Below are 22,539 nucleotides of genomic sequence, written 5' to 3' on the forward strand. Positions count from 1 at the left end.
CATTTCCTAACTTTTGGTGAATGCGTCAATATTTTTTTAGCGGTCTTTCTCCCCTTTTGATCTTTTTCATTATTTTTTTTTTCTGCTTTCTCTTTCTTCACCACGGTCAATGTGTTGGTAGGCTGTCTTTCTTACTTTACAAGCTCTTTAGTAATTGCCTTCAATAGTAGGAGCTTATCTATCACATGAAGGCCAGTATTTCCAAAATGTGTATTTCCAATTGAGACTTCTTTTGGAACTTCAGTTGCATGTTTCCAACCAACTGTGTGACACACCCTTTGATGATGTATCTAAAGGCAATTCAAACTTAACATGTTTGAAATTGAATTTACTTTCTTTGCCATAGAATGCCTGGATTCTCCTCCTATACTCCCTGTCTTGGCTAATGAGACCATCATATACCTTCCTGAAATCTAGAAGTTAGTCTCAACCTCTTTTCTGCTTATGTAATCAACAGCCAGATCCTGGCAATTCTGCTCAAGACATATCTGTCATTTGTATTTTGTCCTCTTCATTCCACATACCCTTGCTAACATAGCCTCCACCAGTGCCATCCTCTCTGCTGACATCAAAACTGTCTTCTTAAGATACAGATCTGGCTGAGGATGTAGCTCAGTGGTAGAGTGTTTGCCTAATAATGTGAGATCCTGGGTTCAATTCCCAGCACTGCAAAACAAAACAATATATAGATCTGAATCTTGGCACACACCTCTTTCCAAAACTTAACTGCATAGAAAATGAAGCCCAAGATCCTTAATGCACCAAACAAGGTCCCTTCCATGAAGGAATCTAGTCTCTTCTATGTTTTCATAGCACTTTGTATATAACTCTAATGTGGTCCTTGGAATACTGTATGTGATCATTATATGGATTACATATGTGATTTATCAAATAGACTGCAAACTGCTTGAGATCAAGAGCCATGTTTTTTTTGTAATTCCAGTGCTAAACATGTAGCAATAATTATATTTAAATAAAATAGAGAAATGGATGAACTGAGTAAGAAATGTTGAAAGAGCCTCTCTGCAAAATGACAAAGATCAAAGGATCAAAGCATAGAGATAGATGGGGTGATGTGAGAATGAGAGAGGTCACCAGGTCATAGAAGTCCATTAACTAGAGCATTGGATGACTTGCCTGTGTTTTCTCACAGGATACCTTTGTGGTAGCCTTAAAATATGTCTGCAAATTCTTGACACTTCTCTCTTCAAGAGGTGGAGACTAATTTCTGCCCCTTGAATATGAATCAGACTTAGGAGATAGCCTCTATTAAGAGGAAGATGGCAGAATAGATTCTATATGGCTTCTGAGACCAGATCATGAAGAAGATAGGTAGCTTCTTCCCAGTTCTCTCTTTCTCTTTTTGATCAATGATACTGAGAAGCCAATCACTATGTATCAGGACATGCCAGCTGCCTATGGACAGGCCCACGTGGGGAGGAACTTCACCACCAACAACCCGCCCATATTTCCAGCAAGGTGCATGAGTCACCATGAAGGTGGAGTTTTTGCCAGTCAAGCCTTCGAATGACTGCAGCCCCTGAGAAGAGATCCCAAATTAAAACTGCCCAGCAAACTTGCTCCTGAATCCCAGTCCCACAGAAATGTAAGGATAGTGAGTGTCTGTTTTTGCTTTAACTTACAAATGTGGGAAGTGTTTTGTTACACAGCAATAGATAACTAAGACATCCTCTGCTAAGAATGGCTCTCTTGTTTTTTAGAATGCTGCATAGTCTTTTAGGTCTAATTTAAATACTCTGGTTGTCCTGGATTGTTCCCCGCCATCCTTCAACTAGAAAAAATACTTTCCTCTTGTACTTTTGCCTCTTTTTATTGCTTAGTATCATTTATTCCTTTAGAAAAAAGAATGTATTCATTATTTATTCTAGGCTATGTTCTATGTTTGTGTTGGGGATTAAAAGATGAATGATTCAGAACTTTTGAAAATGTTTTAATCCCCTTATATATCCAACTTTATTTGAAAAAAAAAGTGGTATCTGTTCTTTGTCTTCAGGTAATTTGGGGCTTAAAAATATGAGCACTGGGTTAAGGCTGCCTGGATAAGGATCCAGACTTTGCCTACTTACTGTCATGGTTTGCTGTGTGTCTGACTTTGGACAAGTTACCAGTGAAGACATGTTTCTATTTATAAAATGGGCCTAACAATAATTCTGTCTTCTATGGTTATTATGAAGATTAAATGGGATCGTACATGTAAGATGCTTAGCATGGTAACTGGTAGTAAATAAGTGCTCAATAACACTTGTTAGTGTTAATGTTGTTGGTTGTCCTACTTAGTATCTAGTATAGTGATCAAAATAGACTAGGTATTCAGGAAATTTTTTGTTGAATTGAACTGTAAATAGAATAAGTGTCAATGATGTTTGGGGAATAGACTAGTGGTAAACATCAGTATCAGTCATTGTTAATGTAGCAATGAATAAACCAATTAAATTACTTATTAATTGGTTAATAATTTGTCAAACATTTATTTAGTTCCTACCATATTCCATTAATGTAAGACTTAGGAAGATGAGTGAAAGATATCAGAAGGTTAAGAGCTTCAACTCTGAAGAAAATAAGCCCAGGAAAAAGGCAAAGTCCCTACTGCTGGAATCATAAACCCAAGAACAGCTATTACATGCTAGCACTGTTATAGGAACTAGGGATTAAGTGAATTTTTGTTCACTTAGTAATTGTTTGTGTGCCTGCATGCCCACGGTACTGGGGATTGAACCTTGGGCCTTGGGTATGCTAGGCAAACACTGTCTCACTGAGATACTTTCCCAGCTCTTTTTAAAAATTTTGAATTTTGAGACAGAGGCCAAGTTGCCAAGACTGGCTTCAAACTTGCAATCCTCTTGCTTCAGCCTCCTGTGTACCTAGGATTACAGGCAAGTGCCAACATGCCTAGACATTTGATAAATATTTATCAAATACCTTCTTTGGGCCAGTCATTATTCCAGGTTTTTACGATATATCTGTGAACCAAACAGAAACGAATTTCAGCTCACAGGGGGAAACAGACAATAAATGATATTCATTATATATCGTTAATTACATAAGATGAGAAAAGTTGATAGAAGCTATGAAACAAAAAAGTAGAACAAGGTAAAGGGGATCAGGAATGCCAGGGGTTGTATTTGTCAGGAGCTTTGCCATTTGGTATGTTTCTCACTGAGAAAGTTAGACATTGGCAGAGACTAGGAGGAGGTGAGGGAGCTGATTTTAGTAATGAGCACAACTGGGCCTCCCTTTTACTATCTAGCAAGACAGATGAGAAGTAAGAAAAATAAATAATTTCATTTCAAATAGTGATAAATGCCATTGAAAAATAAGGTAGCAAGAAAAATTCATGGTTTTAGCCCCGGATGCTTGTGCCTTTCCATGGGGGAAGCCCAGATCACTGCCAATCAACACCATCTGGCTGATCAGTGTCTCTATCACAAACACACACCTGTTAGGAGATGGTCACATCGTGCATGTCTGTGAACGGGATGTCAGGGGTGGTATGTGCTGTAGCAGGTATCAGATTCCAGCAGATTCGTCCACAGAAGAAGAGACATTTGTAATCTATTAGTCACACTGTGAATGTCGCAAAGGGGCAATAAGGAATCCTTTTAACTCACACGTGGACCTAAGCCTCTGTGCAGGACGGGGGACGAAGCCAGAGGAAGCTCGCCAGGCAGTGGATGTTGTCATGGTGTGGGACAGAGCCCAGGATCATATTTGCTCATCGTGAAAACAGAATTTCTCTTGGATCTGAGTTTGATCTTTAAGTGAGCACTATTAAAAGGTGACTCTGTTTTCCACCATCCGTTTTAATTTCATTACTAATGGATGAGATATGGCCGAGTCTCATGTCTAAGGAGTGAGCTGGGTGGTAAAATGTTTGTTTCTTTCAGTGCAGTTGAAGGCAGGAGGAGCCTGGGGAGTTTACATACCCTTAAAAGGGATGTAGAGTAGGGAGTATTCAGAGCACAGCCACAAAAGGTGATTAAAGGGCCTGCAGAGGAAGGGAAATCAAAATTATTAGGCCTGCAGAAAGGCGTGCCTGTGGCCACGGTGGGGGAGGAAGTGGGAAAGGAGGCCGACTTAATGATGGTTCTCTCTCCACCAGGGGTAGGACAAGAGGAAGCAGGCTCAAAGGAGAACGGGAGGATTTAAGGGAAAGCTGAATTTCTTCTTGGGTCCTGGAGGCTGGAGTCTCTTCTAGAAGATCTCCAGGGAAGAATCCCATCAGTCAGGTGTAGCTTGTTTTAGTTTCAGTAAACATTTTACCCAAGGTGCATAGCTCTGTTCATCCCTTTCAGCGCTTCCAACCAGTAAGCTCAGAATACATCCGACATCTGAAAGCAGCAGTAGGTTGAAGAAATCTAATCTTAGTGTAGGGTATTGGATTTCCAATTAGAATGCTCATTTGTCTTTTGCGACACATATTTTGGGCCTTGGGCTGGATTAAATGGAGTAGTATTATTGGAATCCTACCTAGAGACAGGAAAATGGTGTAGGGGACATCTCCTGCTTTATCTTCCATGTTTTATGGGGGACAATGTTTATTCATTAATTTAAGACTATTCATTGAAGCTTAAGTTCACCTAATATTTTTTTGTTCAACTAATGTGAGTTGATACTTTTGCAAATAATCTTGAATATCCTCCACTTTAAAAAAAAAGATATGTATGGAATAACCCTATTTATAGAAAATGGCTTTACATATAATTGTATAAAATGTGAAGTCATTTTATATGAATAGGGTCATGTGTGTATAATATATATAGTCATAAAGAGAATGTGAAAGACGTCTGAGAAAATGTTAATGGTGCTTACATAAAGAAGGTGGAATTTCATGTGACCTTTACTCTCTCTTTTTATGGTATCATGTAGGTCTTGAATTTTTTACAATAAGAATGTGTCATTTATACCATCAGAAGAAAAACAATAAAGTTATGATGAAAAGCTATTGAGAAAAAATACAACCGACCGCATATGAGATTATTACCATGTTTCAAAGAGGTGAAATAATTTGCTCAAGATTCAAACCCAAATCGCACTCTGAGCTATGTGACTGCTATTGTATTGGATAGTTTGAAGAATACAAAAAGAGTCAGAGACCCAGTGCCTACCACTGAGGAACTAAGGATACCATCAGAGAAAGAAGTCAGATGGGAAATAACCAAGTCGGTGGCAAACACTGAGGATGCCGTAGGAATCCTGTGAGGAGGTCAAGGAGGGATTCTGGATGATGAGGGACTTGAACACAGCAAGATGGTTCTGGAGAAAGGGCAAACCATCCCTGGTAAGAAGCACAGTGCAAACAGGTCCCCGAGGTAGAGACATAATTGGCAAGTGTGGCAGAATTCTTTACTGAGATATTAATTTGTGTTTTGTAATCTCTTTTCTCTAGAACTTTAGTTGCAGGACAGATTTTGGACAAATTATTTGAAGACAACAGACGTGTCTGGCTTTTGTTTGTAAAAGCCTCAGACTATGAGAAGGAGAGGGTGGGGAGTGGCTTGTTCCTTTGTGCTGAATGCAGAGCAATTGGAACAGAGAAGACATTTTCTGCAAAATTACCAGTGGCTACTGTTTAGGCTGATGAGGGTGACTGCAACTGTCCCCTGCACTTTCACAGTGCCTCTGGAGGGTTGTAAGAGTAGAGAAGAACAGCATGGCACATCTAGGGAAGCTGTATCCTGGTCTCTGGTACCCAGTACAAAGACCAGAGGAAAATGGTGCCCACATCCATGCAGGAAAAAAAAAAAAAAAAGAGTTCCAACCTGCTAAAGAAAACATGTGGATATACATATGCAGTCATTTGTGAGGATGTATTTCCTTGACGGTCCGTTAACTTCTGAGACTCCAGTTTTTCTATCTATCCAAAAAAATAGGTGTGTGGATCCCTTCCAGTTCTAAAATTCATTGAATCCATGACCCTGAAATGTCTGTACAGGACATCACCTCATTTCCACCTGAAATGCAGTGAGAATAGTGGGGAAACCCCATCTGAAAAGACCGAGCATGAGAATCTGCACATATGTATAATGTTTTTCAGCAGGAAGTAGGAGAATGCTGTGTGGTAATTGAATCTGCTTTTGAATCTTCTAAGCCAGCAGGATCAGATACCACTATTGTTTCTCCCTTCCTGTAAAATCAGCTAGAATGGGAGGACTCAAGTGCAAATTTCCATCACAACTTGAAAAACCTTCTTCTCCACTCACCCACCCCTTTATTTATCTCTCTTCACCTGTGCCCTTTATTTGTATAGATTCTCACTTTCAAGCAAAGGGACTCAGTTCCAGGGAGAGACAAATCATGCACAAAGAGAAAAGAAAATTGCTTCCCAGACCTGAATATTTAGTGACGAACTAAACCTTCTGAGAGGGGAAAAAATATGATTCTGTTCTGAAGGAAAAATAAATGTCCTCCAAATCAACGTGAAAATGGAGACCCAGGGAAGTGAAGTTCACATCTGTCCTTAATGCGGCTTTGGAAGGATGGAGACAGAGACAATAAATGATATATCAGACATGGCGCTCTGCTTAGAAATTGCAATTCTAAATGTCATACGCTGTGAGCTTCTCTCGCTCCCCCCATAATTCAAGACAATTCACAAGAGATAACTTCTTTTCTCTGCCATAATAATATTCTCTAGCTTGTATCCCAAACAAACAACATTGGTTACTGCTTTAAGCAATACCTCTCCACTCTCCCATACCACTTAAATCAACAACCCTTTTCTCTGTCTGATCTGAATCCCAAGCCCCAACCTTGCGTTTCTCTGCAGATATGCTTTGCATTTGTAGTCTGTGTTCCTTATCTCCAGTGTTATTAAAGAGCAGCTCAGCGTTGCTCCGTTTATACCGTGGTTTTTTTTACTCCTCTAGGTAAGATGGAAATATTTTATGTTTTCCTTTCTTGAATCCCCTTCTTAATCTTTATCATGATCTACTTTTCTTTCCCCCCAAACTGGTGATTTTTCTGAGTGTGGATTTTTTTTCCCTTTTATTAATCTTTGCAACTCCAATCCAGTCATCTTGCTGAAATGAGAAACCTGGTATTCACATCACTCAACACGGTTGGTTTTGGAGCTCGGCAAAGATTAAAAACATAGGAAGAGTTGCAAGCAACCTAGAGGGAATAGAGAGGTTTCTGCTAATGTGTTTCCTCATTGAACAGAGCTCATCTGCACATTTGGAAATAAAAAGAAAGTGACTGTTCAAAGACACTGAGAAAAATGCTATCGGAGACATTTTATCCAAAGATTTTATAGCAGATGAAGAATGGCCCAAAGTAAAATGTGACATCACTGTAGATGATCCCATGAATGCTCTCATTAATGCTGGCTGCATGACAAAGAGAAGCAATGGGAAGAAATTGTCTCTTGAAAGTGGGGCTGGCTCAGGGAAAAAGAAAATTCTCTGGGCAGAAAAATAGAAATGCTTATATTTTATGAGACCCAAAGCTGCTTGCTATTTCCAGAATATTCAGTCCTTGGCAACCCTCTGGGTCTTCAGAATTCTTTTCCCTGCAGAAATCAGCTACAGTGAGATGTCCTTAGAAGTAGGTAATGAGGTCACCCTCTAAAGATAAGATATATAAAAATTAGCAAAAAAAAAAAAAAAAAAATCAATGAGCTGAGCCACTTTGAGATGGTCCAACTTCTGAGATGTTATGTACTTGGGTGACTTGAGTCCATAGGATGGCTCTAGATTTAAACAATGTGTAGTATTTATTTCAGAACCAGAGCCACACAAATGGAAGAAAGAATGGGTTTAATACGGAAATAGTAACTACTATAGCAATGCTCTGTTTTGTTTTACATATATTCTTATTAGGCTTCATGACAGTCTGTGATGATGAGATCCTTGTCACTATTTTATAGACTCAGCTAACTGCAGTTCAGAGTTGAGCGAAGCTTCCAAGGTCACACAGCTTGTCAGAGATAGAGCAGGGTATCCGATACAGATTTTTTGTACTTCAAAACCTTTACTACACGAATGGAACTGTTCTATGCAGATTTTGGGAAAGGGGGGAGCAAAAATTTAGCTGTGTGCACTAGGAGGAGACATTATTTTGGTTCACATGAATGTCAAGTAATCAGATTACTTAGGTTGTGAAGTGTATTGAGAATGACAGAGACAAAGAGACACAGAGACCAGGTGAACATCAGCTTTTGGACATACCTGGGTAAATCTTTTTGACCTCCCATTTCTGCATGATGTCATACCACCAAGTCATCTTGCCATGGCTACCTTGGTTTCCTGTGCACATGATATACCTTGGGTATCAGAAATGGAAATCTATATCTATAAACGAATATGTTTGTGTCTGGTTTCTGTGTCAGTATCTCCTGAGTTGAGGAGGTCTGTCCAGTCTGAAACAATTCTGTTAAGGACACAGTAGATTCCCTCTGAGCAAACTGAAGACCAAATTCTGGAACATATGGGAAGACCCTTCATCTGAACAGCTGACCCGTCTGCTCCTTTTCCTTCACACTAACCTGGCTCTGCCACACATTCTTTCTTGAAATAATCCAAATCAAAACATTAGCAGCACAACAGTCACAATGAGGATTGCTGTCATTACCTGAGGGCTTCATATGTGCCAGTTGCTGTGCCAGGCTTTTAACTCTTAAAGTTCCTCTCTGAGATGCTTCTGTTTACTGGAAATGGAGGTTGCAGAGGTTGTTACCCCAAATTTGAGCAAGGCAGCTGGGCTTCCTGTCCAGATCTGCATGTCCTTGGCCGCCGTGTTATGATGCTAGTTTTGTTATAACAAGACTTTTGCCAGACTTTTTCCTTTGGGGCTGCAACTGTGGCTCCATGAATAGACAGCTTTGTATCAGACGACCATGGGAAATGTGCTCCCAGATTTCCTGGTTCTCTGAGACTTTCCCATAGGGGAGTGAGTCTAAGCAGCAATGAGCTCTGGATGTGTGGGCGTGTTTGAGTCCCTGGCCCTGTGAAACTGGTGATCAGAACACAAGCTCTGGTGTTCCCAGATGCTTACGAGATGCTGGTATATTAAGGGCACTTGGTATGAGCTGTGTGGAGGGTAGAGAGGCAAGAGGCCATGGAAGAGAAGACCCTGTATAAGTGGCCAGCTGAATTTCATTTCTGATTTTTTTTTCTTCTTTATTTTCTTCCCCTTCCAATAGTTCCTTGGCTTCAAAACCTCAGGCACCAGCTGCCACAGTGTCACTGAAAGAGGCCTTGATAGGCTTCCCTTATGAAGCCATGCATAATGAGTTCCCCCTTGTCCAACATCAGATTTATTATTATTATTATTATTATTATGAAGATTATCATTAAAAGCAACCCCTTAGAATTATAAAAGCAACTTTCTCCTAACAATCTTACTCCTTGAGATTTTCTCATTTATTCTCACAGATCCCAAGGGATGAGGAGAAGGCAATACTATCATTCTTACATTTTGGGTTGCCATGATCAAGTTTTTAATTGTATCTATTTCCATGTGGAACTGTGTTAGGTACTACATACAGAAAGTCTACTAGTTCATCAAGTGTTTTTGGAGGGTCTTTTCTGGTGACATTGGTATTATTATCCCATTGCACAGCTGAATAATCAAAGTCTCAGAGAAGTCAAATGACTAATTTTGCAGCTTAGATGGATTAATGTGCCGCAGTCTGGCTGGGCACAAAATAACTGAGCCACCACAGAAGCCTTGTAGATTCAAACAGCAATTCTTTATTCCCGAACTGTCACCGGCACTCTACAGGCACGTTCTGTGAAAAATACACTCCCTCCACTGGGCTCTGCGTACCAATTCTCTCAGAACCCCATGAGAACTCCATGGGAACTCAAGGAGCGGGCGCCTGAGGCAGCAGGATACGCCCTATTCCCAGCAGGATCCACCCTAAACCTGGAACCACCCTAATCCAGCAGGATCCACCCTAAACCTGGAGCCACCCTAATCCAGCAGGATCCACCCTAAACCTGGAGCCACCCTAATCCCTGAGCAGGGTCACCTTTCAACCAAAAAATGCCATGCGTCATTCTTATTTGGCTATGGCTCTCAGCATCTCCCCACTTCTGATTAATTAAACAACAAGCAATGTGGCTTAGGGACTGTGCCTCTTAGGTTGTCCAATTCAATATATGGTCCTTACCTGTCATCGGATGAACTGACCTCTAGGCGTCAGCCTCCTGTCTTAGGTTGGTACCACTGCAATTGGATCATACCCGTCACTGACTGCCGGTCCAGAATACAGCCATACTTGTGGATAGGCCTGTGCACCAGTGGGGGGGTGAGGTTCTTTGCCTCTCCTCTGTTGGCCCCCAAATTTGGCCTTTGCACCAGTGGGGGGGGGTGAGGTTCTTTGTCTCACCTCTGTTGGCCCCCAAATTTAGACCATCACTGGTAGAAGGGAGGAGGATACAGAAATGCCACGAAACCAAGCCAATTGACGGCTCCTTTGAAAAAATTGTATCACTGGTGACACATCAGCAAAGATATGCCAGCACTACCATAATTCGCTGCATTAACAGATAGTTCACAATGCATACAAGTGATACATAGTCCAGGCAAGTTCTGCAAGCAGTTCAAAGCGGAGGAATCTATCAATATGTCCATTTCCTCCCAAAATAAATCAACTCCTTGATTGAGCACTACTTGTTGAGTTATTATTCACTGATGCATCAGTTTATACAATTTACTGTGATAGCTATCATAGAAGCTGTAGTTTGGTTTTATCATTGTCTTCACCGGCACTGGGATGAAAATAGGAATTCTGACAATGATGCTTAAAAAAATTATGTAACATTCCAACAGATACTAAGAAAACAATTTTCTGAACAATTTACATTATCCTGAACAGAATTATTAAATATAATGAAAAGGAAACGTGAAAGTAAACACACAGATCTGTTAACCTGCTTATTTGTACACATAGTAAAACAATCCTCAACAGCTGTTTACCCAATTTAAATTAAACCATTAAAATCACGTGAATAATAAAAAAAATTTGGATCCATTTATTCATGAGCGCTCCTTCTATATGATATATGGACATACGCACATACAGACATACAACACAAAACAGAAATGTGCACACATAACATACAACACATAAGACAATAGTAAAGGCCTTGTAGCTTTACATAGGTGAAATCTCCATTGCAATGTTTAAAAACTCCACAGTCAAAAAATAAAACTGATCAGAAAAACATTAACCTAGGTCTGTATGAGCTCAAAAATAAAAGAGAACTTTATGATGTGGGAAAAGGCAATAATAAAATAGATATTGAAAAAAGCATCCTGGTTAATCGCTGTCGCAGATGTAAGAATAGCCAAGCTGGAGCTCTGGATATCAGCTGTTATGGATTTGAGTCAAATCATCTTCTTTTTGGTCTGTAGAAATTGTTTTGGTTAGTCTCTCTGGAATCCAAATCGGCTGCTGTTCTCCCTGTGGAAACACACAAACAGAACCCTGACTCCAGACAATCACTGGGTCAGGACCTTTCCATTGTCCTGTTAGAATATCCTTCCAAAGTACCTTAGGCTTATGTACATTTTTTGGATACATATGTCTTTCCGCAGCACTAAGTCCTGATGAATCCAAATTTAAAAAGTTTAGAGTAAAAAGGGTTATTTTAAGTTTATCTTTGGGGGATATATACCCCTTTCCAATTCCCTCTTTTTGTTTTAATAAGTACATTTTAATAGTTTGATGAGCTCTTTCAACTATGCCTTGTCCCTGTGGATTGTATGGGATTCCTGTTATATGAGTAATGCCAAATGATGTGCAAAATTGTTTAAAAGAGGTAGAGGTATAACCAGGACCATTATCTGTTTTTAACTGTTTTGGAACGCCCACAGTGGCAAAATTTTGTAAGCAATGAGCTATAACATCTTTAGTTTTTTCTCTGGCATGAAGGGAGCCCATCAAAAATCCAGAAGAAGTATCAACTGTAACATGCAAATATTTTAATTTTCCAAATTCTGGCAAGTGTGTGACGTCCATCTGCCAAATATGGTTAGGTATCAGTCCTCTAGGATTGACTCCAAGATTAACTTGTGGTAAAAAGGTCACATAATTTTGACATTGTTTTATTATATGTCTGGCTTGTTCCTTAGTTATTTTAAAACGCTTTTGTAAAGTATTAGCATTGACATGGAACCCTTTATGAAAATTTATAGCTTCTTCTATTGTGGAAAAAATATGTATGTCATGTGTAGATTTATCTGCTGATTCATTGCCCAAACTAAGGGCTCCAGGCAATCCTGTATGTGCCCTGATATGTCCTATAAAGAATGGATCTTTTCTGTCCCAGATTAGACTTTGTATAGTGGAAAACAAAGAGAAAACAGTAGAGGAAGGGGAAATCCTACCAGCATCTTCAAGGGATACTATAGCATTAGCTATATACTGACTATCAGAAAATAAATTAAATACAGAGTCTTTAAACATCACAAAAGCTTGTAATACTGCATTAAGCTCTACCTTTTGAGCTGATTGTTTGGGTACTAAAAATGTAAAAGTTTGATCAGGGTAACTATTGCTGCTGTACCATTATTTGACCCATCAGTGAATATATTTGGAGCATTCATGATAGGGGTTTTTCTTGTCATTTTTGGAAAAACTACAGGATGCTTAGACCAAAAAGACAACAAAGGATTAGATGTAAGTGATTATCAAATGAAACATTAGATTTACACATGATTATTGCCCAAGTATTTTAACTCATTAGCTAACTCATCAATTTGATCCATAGTATTTGGAGTAATAATTTTATTGGGAGAAATTCCAAACACTCCCTTCGCTGCTTTTATTCCTTTGAGTATTAATTGTCCTACAGCCTCAGGATACCTAGTAAGAATAGTGTTAGGAGAATAAGATAAATGTATCCACAATAATGGACCTTCTTGCCAAAATACTCCTGTAGGAATATTTTTTGTTGGTAGTACAATAAATAATAAAGGCAAACTTATATCAATTCTATCCAAATGCATATTTTCCATATATATTTCAATAATTTTTAATGCCTTTCTTGCTTTAGGAGTTAACATGCGGGGTGAATTTGGATCTAATGGACCTTTTAGGATATCAAATAAAGGTCCCAACTCTCCTGTTGGTATGCCTAGATAAGGCCTTATCCAATTTATGTCTCCCAATAACTTTTGAAAGTCATTAAGCCATTTCAGTTGATCTACTTGTATTTGAGTTTTTGGTGGATGGACCAAGGTTGAGGATAATAGAACTCCTAAATAATTAATTGAAAAATTTAATTGTACTTTATCTACTGCTATCTCTAGATTATAATTTTTTAATAAATTTGTAAGTGTGGCATAACATTCTAACAATGTGTTTTTATCTTTATGTGCTAGTAATACATCATCCATATAGTGAAATATTTGTAGTTCAGGATTTTGATTTCTAAGTGGCTGGATTGCTTTGTTAACATAAATTTGACACATAGTTGGGCTGTTAGCCATCCCTTGAGGGAGTACTTTCCATTCATATCTCTGATCAGGACCTTCTTGATTCAGTGCAGGGATAGTAAATGCAAAACGTGGACTATCCTCAGGATGAATTGGAATCGAAAAAAAACAATGTTTAATATCTATAGCTGAAACATACCAGGTTTTTGGCAAAGCAGACAATTGAGGAATACCTGATTGAGCAGGTCCCATAATAACCACCTCATTATTAATGGCTCTTAAATCTTGCAATAATCTCCATTTACCAGATTTCTTTTTGATAACAAAAATGGGAGTATTATGGGGAGATATGGAAGGTTGTATATGTCCTTCCGCTAATTGTTGTTTGTCCAGGTCATGGGCTACTTGTATCTTTTCTTTAGTCAGGGGACACTGAGGAACCCATACTGGTCTTTTTGATTTCCAAGTAATTTTGATTGTCTCAGTGGCCCCTTCTGAAAACCCAATCCTGTCTATTTATTCCTTGATCTATTTGAATTGGTGCTGCTATACCTTGTTCTTGTTCTCCTAATCTTTTTTTCTTTCCTAAAACCTTATCTAGCCCTAGTAGTGGGCACATTAGGACTGATGTTATTTGTTAACGTCAAACCTAATTGATCTAGGACGTCTCGTCCCCATAAATTTATAGGAAGATGATCCAACACATATGGCTGTATAGTTCCTTCACATCCTTCAGGATCCTTCCAATCTAATACCATTGCATTTCTATGGGGATTAGTCGCCACTCCTAGGGCTTGAAATGTTTGAGTGGCTTGTTGTAATGGCCAATGTTTTGGCCATTCTTGATGAGATATGATGCTAAGGTTAGCACCTGTGTCCAGTAGTCCATTAAATTCATGTCCTTGAATATTTAGTTTTAGCATTGGGCGAGAATCTAAATTTAAAGACAGCATAGCCCAATCTACACCTGTGGAGCCTAATCCCCTGGAACCTCTTTCTACACTACGACTGGAAAATTTGTCTTGCAGGCTGGGTATTATTAACAACTATGCTATTCTATCTCCTGGTGAAATTACTGATATACCTCTTGGAGAACTAGCTATAATTTTTATTTCACCTACATAATCAGGATCAATTACCCCAGGACTTATCATAAGTCCTTTTAGTGTAGAAGAACTACAATAATAAGCCTACTGTTCCTTGGGGAAGAGGTCCTTTTACTCCTGTGGGAATGATTTGGACTCCCATCTCTGGAGTTAGTACTGCTCTGGCGGAGGCGCAGATGTCCAACCCTGTGCTCCCTCTGGTTTGTCTGATGAGAGATTTAATGGACAATGTGTCCTGGGCACTACCCTGATGGTGTTGCTGGGTTCCTCCACTGCCCCATATATTTGTGGTTTTGGGCCCCGGAGCATTGGGCCCCCCAGTCTGTTTTTTGGCAATGGAGCCTGATGCCTTTCTCCATGATATCGTGGGTAAATACCAGGTCCTTGTCCGTTTTTTGATAAGGGAGTACCCTCTATGGTGGTTTGAGAACGGCATTCATTAGCCCAATGTCTCCCTCTACGGCATCGTGGGCAAATACCCGGTATTCTATTCCTTTGATACCTAGCTTTGTTAAACCCTTTTCCTATGGGGCAATTCCTTTTAAAATGTCCTGTTTGTTCACAATTGTAGCATGTTTTTGGCCTGGCATCTAAAGCCTGTTGTACTGCAGCTGCCAAGACTTGCCCTTGTTCATAATGTCTCTACATAATTTAATATATGTGTTTAAATCTTCATGTCTCCATGGTCTAATGACCTCTCTGCAGCAACGATTTGCTTGGTCATAAGCCAGTTGTTTTATTAATGACATTGCTTGTTCTGTATCCCCCCAAATTCTGGCAGCTGTTTGAATAAGCCTATCTACAAATTCAGCGTAAGGTTCATTAGCTCTCTGTATTACCTTAGATAACTGGCCTTGTAAATCTCCATGTCCTTGTAAAGTCTTCCATGCCCTAACTGTGTCTGCAGCAATTTGTGCATGTATAGCAGGATCATATTCAATTTGTTGCTGTTGACCCTCATAAGGTCCTTTTCCTAACAACATATCTAGATTTCTTTGAGGGTAACTGGCTGCTGCATTTCGCCTAGCTGTCTCCGTGCAAAATTCCTCATTGGCAACCTTCCATAACAAATATTGTCCTCCATTTAGCACAGATTTACACATGCTAGCCCAATCTGCTGGCATCATGTCCAAGTTGGTAATGGATTCAACCATGCTTACCGTGAAGGGTGCTTGGGGACCATAGGTTGTTACAGCCTCCTTTAACTGCTTCACTGTTTTGAAATCTAAAGCACAGTTAATTTTCTGCCCTCCTGCCTGCTCAAGTACAGGGCATGCTAATCTTTGAGGTCCTGTCTCAGGATCCCATTTATCTACTATGGGGGTTGAGGGCCACTCAGCTGTCTCTATAGGTAGAGCTGTTGGTTGAATTACACCTTCTGGTGATAGAACGGAGTTAGTAGCAGCCTCCTGTTGTAGCTTTTTTCCTAATAGCCCCTTTTCCTTTAAATTTTCTTCCTCTGACTAGCTCGAGAGACCTTCTCTTTTGCTTGATCTAAAATGTCTTTCTCAATGGTCTGAACCTCTAACAATTTACTTAACACTCTTTCGGTTTGTTTTTTACTAATTTCTAATCTACTATAAAGATAACGCAACACAATAAGATAATGCAAAACAAAACCAAAACTGAATGAAACAAAAATGGAATAAAAAATCGTTGTATCAATTTTCTCTTCCTCAGGGCCGAAAAACTTCAAACCTTGAGCCAACCATTTTTCCCAGTTTGCCTGAGGAAGTTCTAGGGATAGGCAGCTTGAAACAAAAACAAAACAAATCAAAACAAGAACACATTGTTTTTTGAAATGGTCACCCATTCTCTCACCTTCCCTCAGGGGCGAGCAATTTCACTTACCTCCAAGCTTCAGACGTTCCCCGCACAGGCCGCCAAATGCCGCAGTCTGGCTGGGCACAAAATAACCGAGCCACCACAAAATCCTTGTAGATTCAAACAGCAACTCTTTATTCCCGAACTGTCACCGGCACTCTACAGGCACATTTTGGGAAAAATATACTCCCTCCACCGGGCTCTGCGTACCAATTCTCTCAGAACCCCATGAGAACTCCATGGGAACTCAAGGAGCGGGCGCCTGAGGCAGCAGGATACGCCCTATTCCCAGCAGGATCCACCCTAAACCTGGAGCCACCCTAATCCCTGAGCAGGGTCACCTTTCAACCAAAAAATGCCATGCGTCATTCTTTCTTGGTTATGGCTCTCAGCATTAATGAATAAAATGTCATTCCTCCCTCACCAAGAAGACAACATTGTAAATAAGCAACCATTGTTGAGCATTTACTATGCGCCAGACACTGTGCTAAGAAAAATAGAGTCATTATCCTTGTTAATCATTTTAATAATTTTACATGTTTGTTATACTTTAATGAGGCATCATTATCTCCATGTAGCAAATGAGGAATAGAGAAGCTGAATAACTTGCCCAAAGCCACAAGTGGTAAGTGGTTGACCTTGAAAGAAAGATCAGAGTGGAGCCAGGTTGTCCAAGTTGGATTCCAGTTCCAACAATTTCCAAGTGACCCTGGGCAAGTTGGTTGATTTTCTGTGCCTCAGTTCCCTTACTGTAAAAGTGGGAATAAGAAGAGTATCTACTTTATGGAGTTAAACTAATGAAATGCAATGTTATATATGCAGTGCTTGGAGAGTTGTCTTGGATTAAAAGTTGGCTACTAGTCATATTTAAGATTCAAATTCAGACACTCTTACTCTATAACCATTGTATTTGTATGTTCTAAAGATAACCTTCCCAGGGGCAGAAGCAGTAATATTAGCTGAGTCTCCAAAGGACAGTTGGTGGCTTGGCTCTAGCAGTCTAGTTCCAGCCTAGATGATGCAGGGTCACATTTCATGATCCAGGTGTCAAGGGGTAGAGGCCACTTGTTATTCCTTTGCAATTGCCCCAGGACTTTGGGGTCTGAACATCTAATTTCTTCCATGGATAAGTCATTTAATTTATTTTCTTAGAAGATACATGGAAATTCTGCCAACAATGAATATTGTCTATGCTCTAACTATTGAAAGACTCTCCCCAACCACCACACTCTGAGAAAATGTAAAATTGTAATTCATCATGTGTCGACAAGCTGACATTTCTTCTAAATATTTAAAAAATATGAACATGGGCTAATCTTATTATTTAGAAAAATTTCCATAAAATTCTATATTATCGTCATAAAATGCTGTGTTGTCAAATTGAGTGGAACTACTTAAACATGGATAGCTTAAGATTTGCCTGTATCTAAAAATTGCAACTACATTCTTAAGTATTCCTTTTAAAAGACTTTTGTCAAATATTTTATCTTTCTTCTTAATTCTTGAAACCTATTTTAATAAAGTCCAATTATTTTCAAACATGATTATACAGAAGTTTCCTTGTACATATGACTTAAGTTGGCAAATTTGGAAGAATCTGTCAAATTAGTACTGATACAATAAAACAAAGGGATTAAATAAGAGATATCCAGTCAATATTTTTATTGGGGAAAAAGAATAGGTGTGAAAACTGAGCAACTTAAGTCCCAATGTTTGCCATTTGGAATAAAAATTTTGTAGTTCCATTGAAGAATATATATTCCTTAAAACCAATAGCTGTCATTTGTTGAGCACAATCCAGCAAGACAGGCATGATTATCCTTACTTTATAGATGATGGGATTTCAAGTCTTGAGATTAATTATAACTTTTTTAAGGTGATAAGAACAGGATATGGACTTGGATCTATTTGTATCCCAAATCTACATTTTTTTAAAAAAAATTTTATTGGTGTATTATAGCTATGCATAATAATTGGATTCATTATGCCATATTTGTACATGTTCACAACATCATTTGATCAGTATCATTCCATAGTAAGTTCCCTTTCCTTCCCCTCCTTCCTCCCGGAATCTGCTTGCTCTGCTTTACTGATCTTCCTTATTATTATTATTATCATTTCAATTAGTGCATCATATATATATTAGTGTGTTGTTACATGTTATTTATTTATATATATATAGTGACATGTTTTATATATATATATATATATATATATATATATATAGAGAGAGAGAGAGAGAGAGAGAGAGAGAGAGAGAGAGAGAGAGAGGGAGGGTTCATTGTGGTATATTCATAAATGGGCATAGTTGGTTAGATTTCATTCCCCAGTACTTCCCTATTACCTCCCATCCTCTCCCCTCTCAATCCAAATCTTCACTCTTACTTAATGTGCTTTCTATCCATATTATACAGTGTACCCAGCAATTCAGACTGGTTTTGAACCTAGACTTCCTGATTTGATAGTCCAGATCATTGTACAGCACCTCATTTTGTTTCCAAAAGTCGAACCATTCTGGCTCTCTGAGGAGCCTTATTCTTTGGAGATAGTCAGTTGTTAACATTTCTTTTCTGTGGAAGGCAACTGTCCAAGAGATGTAATTTGAAGCCAAGATTTTCACACGCAATGTAGATCAAGTTTCTCTAATTCTACCCCATTATGGTACAGATCTCAAAGTATGTGCTGATGACCTAGTACATTAGTCCCTAGGTTTAATCCATATACCAATACAGCTAAAGAAGAGGGACATTCCACTAGATTTTTAACATTTGGTAATAGCACTTTCAGACTCAACTCCCTGCTGCTTTTCAGAAATAAAAAAATTTCATTTGATATATCTGTGTATCAAAAGGTGCAGGAGAGAGAGGCAGCACTGTATGGCCAAAAGAATACTGGAACTCTTTTTCTGTCTCTGCTTGGCTCAAGGGGATTTGGACAATGGCCTTCTGTTTGTGGAGTAGGAGTCAAAAACCACAGGTTTTACTGGCCCTGGATCTGCCAATTGGGCAAGTCTCTTAATGTCTAAGAGCCTCATCCCTTCCCTAGCATAGTGTGGTTGATCCTCTCTGCACTGCCTGCCTCCTAGGGAGGTAATGAGGATCAAATGAGAGCATACAGATTGTTTATAAAACTACCGCGAAGAGCTACACAAGCTTAAAATGTAATTATGATAATGCCAGGAGGGGCGTGCTCCTGCTCTAATGAGATGCACTTGTCCTGCACGTGCCCTCTCACCCTCTCTGCTGACTTCCTGCTTCTTCAGACGGCGGTCTCCCCTTCCTTTCCTCACTTTCATCCTCTGCCTCCTTCTCTCCCTCCTGCTGGAGTTTATGACCTTGGCTAATGAGACAAATATGGCTCCTCACATCAAGGGTGGGGAATTAAGGTCTGGTTATAGCCCAATTTAATTTTCATGATCTCTTGAACAAGTGAAGGAATGCTTGGGAAACAGGCTGCTCTTGGCCTGTTGCCCGCCCAGCCTGAGTCGGGGCGGCCGTTACCCAGCCTGGCTCATGGCACTCCTGGTAGACATTTCAGTTAAAAGTCATTACCCTTCCTTCCTTCCAGCCGCCAGCCCTGAGTTTTAGTCCCAGTTCTTCCACTTAGCAAGCAACCTTGAAAAAGTCATTTAACTTCTCTGAGCCTTAATTTCCTCACTTATAAAATGGGAATATTAATGATAGCTGCCTTATCATTCACACAGAACTGTTTTAAGGATCGCATTAAACCAGATAAGTGAAGATGACTTTAAACTGGCAAGTTCCATTTGAATTCTTTATTATTATCATCTAGCCCGCCTGGCCATTCCCATTTTAATGAATTCTTCTGAGCGAATATTTTCATGGGACATTTTTGGGTAGCATATTTGCCTTTCCTGGTTCTCCTGTAATTATCAGAGATAGAGTAAGCATTCGTACAAGACTTTTAAGAAGCTTAATAAACATGAAATGCTAGCTATTCCATAGGTCGAGTGTTTATAGTCTAAAAAGTAGAGACTTTTGTAGATGTTAGAATTCCATGTGAACTTCTTGTTTCTCTAGCCTGCAACCAAATGCTTGGTCTCTCTTCCTGATAGTCATGAGAGCCTTGGGAGTACCCTTATTCCTATCTTTAGTCACCTGTCTTCTTGGATTTCTCTGTGTTCAAAGGATCTTGCAAATGGCTGGTCCCCTCCTTGGGATGCATTTCATCTCTTTTGTAGGACACAGGTTCCCCAGTTGCTTGGCCAATGTACTCTTCCCTTAGACATCTGACCTGTTTTGCTTGAGCTGTGTTTTCTACCAAAGAAAAGTAGCTGGATTAATTTCACTGATGGATGCAGTTTTTCTTCTTTTCTGTCTTATACTAAGATTGAAGAGTCACTTCCTGTATCAACAAGGTCCTCACTATTCTCAGTACTACCTCACTGTATTTTTATCAATAAAATATAATGTTGTTAGAAATATTTTATTTAAAACTTGATTTGAATTGTATTTGTGATAAGTTCTCTTTTTCTCCTTCCCCTCTAAGGCGTACATGACACAGAACCCTGTCCCTAGTCCTTTTTATGTGTACTCACTTCTTTGATTTTCTCTTGGTTCAAAGTTTAACCACCTATAACTAAAAGAGAGAGATTCTGGTAACATGGTGGGTGAGTATTACTCCATTTCCCTCCACTCTGATTCTAAGCAAATTTGCTTTTTCAGAGCCGAATGGGAACCAAGATCTGTCAGTAACCCTTGGGCGCTGTTAAGTTCCCTGGATGGCAACTGGAAGGAGCTTCTCCTCCATGCGGGGCAGTCACTCAGAGAGCAGCCTCAGAGATTAAGGATGAGAGTAGAAGAGTCTTGGGTCTGGGAAGACACTGGTTTTCAGAGATTTTTTGGATTCAAGATGAAATCTAACACGAGGGAGTGAGCTCATTTGCCTAACCTACAAAAGACCAAGAAAAAGGTGAAGGTGTGTATGTGTGTGCGTGTGTGTGTGGGGGGACTTCTTCCCTTTTCTCTAGTTGGAAGAGTCCAAGTAGATCTGAGTCTAGAGAAGCTTCCTAGCAGCATCAGGTGGGAGCTGATATCCTGACCTTAAACTGGTTCCTGTCACAGGATATCATAGTATTTAGGTTTGATGGCTCCTAAAAACAGAGAACTGTGTCAGATTGAACAAGTAGGGCACACACATGGGGAAATGGATATGCTTGAAGAGACCGATAATCATCTTAACTTGAGAGAACTAGAGAGGGTACAAAACACAATGTATCCTTGGAGCTTGATAATTGATTATTTTTGAGCTAAAACCTTCATTATTTGAGTTAAAGGAGAGGATTATCACTGTTGAGGTCCAATTTCGTGGCTTAACTGATGTGCAGAAGTAAATACAAGAATCTCTTAACATACTTTCTTGGTTTTGCTTCTTCCTGCCTCAGGATCATCCCAAATCAAAACTTGAGACAGAATCTTGGATGCAGGCAGAGTGTTGTGGAGATGACTCCAGGAGGCAAGGGTGAGAGAGTATGGAGAGCGAGACGGGGAACAAGTAGAACCTGATACAAGGATGCATTACTGAAATCATTGCTATGGATAGCAAAACCAGTGGGACCTCCTGAGAGCATCTAGAGTGTTCTTGGAAGTGAGCTGCTATGACTAAAAAAACCTGACACGAGCAATTTTAAAGGAGGACAAGTTTATTTGGGGGCTCACAGTTTCAAAGATCTCAGAATGGCCAACTCCATTCTTTAGGGCCAAGGTGAGGCAGAACATCATGGCAGAAGAATGAGGTGGAGGAAAGTGACTCAGAACATGGCATCAGGAAGGCAGGGTGGGGGGTGGGAGAGGGAGGGAGGGAGGGGGAGAGAGACAGACTCCTCTCCTCACCACAGACAAAATATAAACCCCAAAGGCACACCCCCAATGACTCTCCTCCTCCAGCCACACCCTACCTGCCTATAGTTACCACCCAGTTAATCCCTATCAAGGGATTAAGGCTTTCATAACTCGATTATTTATTTCACCTCTAAACTTTTTTTCATTGTTTCACACATGAGCTTTTGGGGAACACCTTCTATCAAAACCATAAGAGAGCTCCTGAAGTCCAGAAGGCTGAGGAATTTAAGTCTTCTGTTTTCCATGGATTGAGCAATGTCCCTGAAGGCATTAGTCTTCTGCATTCCAAGATGTGATCAGTGGTTGAAGTGGACAGCTGTCATCACAAGGTAAGTCTGGGCACA

General features: G+C 39.7%; 1 long non-coding RNA gene across 1 annotated transcript in view; it reads left to right on the forward strand.

The window, feature by feature from the left end:
• The window catches only part of LOC139701527 (uncharacterized), a 101,239-nt gene extending 80,121 nt beyond the window's left edge, over nucleotides 1–21,118 (forward strand). The window contains exon 3 of the long non-coding RNA XR_011704051.1: nucleotides 21,020–21,118. This is a non-coding gene — a long non-coding RNA (uncharacterized lncRNA). The remainder of the gene's footprint in view (nucleotides 1–21,019) is intronic.
• The last annotated feature ends 1,421 nt before the right edge of the window (nucleotides 21,119–22,539 follow it).

Source organism: Marmota flaviventris, chromosome 13 (genome assembly GCF_047511675.1).
Source record: "Marmota flaviventris isolate mMarFla1 chromosome 13, mMarFla1.hap1, whole genome shotgun sequence".
Classification (NCBI taxonomy): domain Eukaryota; kingdom Metazoa; phylum Chordata; class Mammalia; order Rodentia; family Sciuridae; genus Marmota; species Marmota flaviventris.